Here is a 1,675-nt window from a genome sequence, read left to right as displayed (position 1 = left end):
TGCACTTGACTTTTCTACTCTTTCGGAATGAGCAACTCCTATTACTGCAGGTAATAAAATGTATTCCAAAGCAACTGGGTCCCCCCACCCTTGATCCCATGAACTGGAGGTACTAGCACACTCATAGAACAAACTAATTTTGCCAACTACTGTCTCATAAGCAGCAAATCAAAGCTTAGTTAAGGGACCTCCTATTAACTACAGGTGGGGAATGCTAGATACTAAAAAGATAAATATTTAAGAATGAGGAAACAAAAAAAGAGACAAATAGTACATGCCCAAGGTGTTTGGGGGGGGGGGGGAGAAGGTAGAAATATCTATGAACCAGAAAAACAACTATCATCAAATTAAGTTGCTAGTCTGCTAAAAAAAAAAAAAATAGTTCTCGATTTAAAGAGCCTATGTTAGCCTCTAAAGCAATGGTTCTCAACCTTCCTAATGCTGCGACCCTTTAATACAGTTCCTCATGTTGTGGTGACCCCCAACCATAAAATTATTTTTGATGCTACTTCATAACTGTAATGTTGCTACTGTTATGAATCGTAATGTAAATATCTGATATGTAGGATGTATTTTCACTGTTCGCAACCCACAGGTTGAGAAGAGTCTAAACAGGGGTGGGCAAACTTTTTGACTCGAGGGCCACAATGGGTTCTTAAACTGGACCGGAGGGCTGGAACAAAAGCATGGATGGAGTGTTTGTGTGAACTAATATAAATTCAAAGTAAACATCATTACATAAAAGGGTACGGTCTTTTTTTTTTTTTTTTTTTTAGTTTTATTCATTTCAAACCGGCCGGATCTGGCCCGCGGGCCGTAGTTTGCCCACGGCTGGAACACATTGCTATTTATTCACTGAAAACAGGCCCTTGTGCTGTGAGCAATGTAGAGTTGGAATTTTTAAATTATAAGTGGTAATTAGGTTATAAGTTTAAAAACATTAATATTTAAGATGGACATTTTTCAGGATAATGAACTGGTCTGTGGTTTAAAAACTGTTTCTTCCTGCCCAGCTGGTGTGCTCAGTGGTTGAGCATCGACCCATGAACCAGGAGGTCCAGTTAGGGCATATGCCTGGGTTTCAGGCTCAAGCCCCAGTAAGGAGGGAGGAGCAAGAGGCAGCCAATTGATGATACTCTCATCACTGATGTTTCTATCTCTCCATATGACGCTGCCCTTTAATACTATAACTCATAACCTTGATTGAGCACAAGCTGGTGTTTAACCTCTATGACATTTTTCCCTCCATGATCCACTAAAGACTGTTCAGCTTTGAATACCACCTTTAATTGTGTATAACTTGGCTGTACTTAGGAAAGTTATTAAAAATTTTGAATTCGGTGATAACTATTTGGCATTAGTGAATCCTGTAGATCAAGCATGTCAAACTCAAAGGCTAATACAGGCCAAGTAAATGAGGCATGTGGCCTGCGGGCTGTGAGTTTGACATGCTTTGCTGTAAATAATTACAGAAAATTTACAATTATTTTTATGGTAAAATGTATTTAAAGCCTGAAGCAAATCAATTTTTAAAGTAAAATGTATTCTGGACCACAACTTCCTTTTATAGACTACAGATTAAAGGGCTTTTTCAACAGATATCACTCAGAAATGCCAATCTTGAAGAAATTTCTATTCCTAATTAACTTCGCTATTTTGTGTATCCTTAAGTCCT

The sequence above is a fragment of the Myotis nattereri genome (assembly GCF_964212035.1).
Source record: "Myotis nattereri genome assembly, chromosome: X".
NCBI lineage: Eukaryota > Metazoa > Chordata > Mammalia > Chiroptera > Vespertilionidae > Myotis > Myotis nattereri.
Note: the sequence above shows the minus strand (reverse complement) of the source record.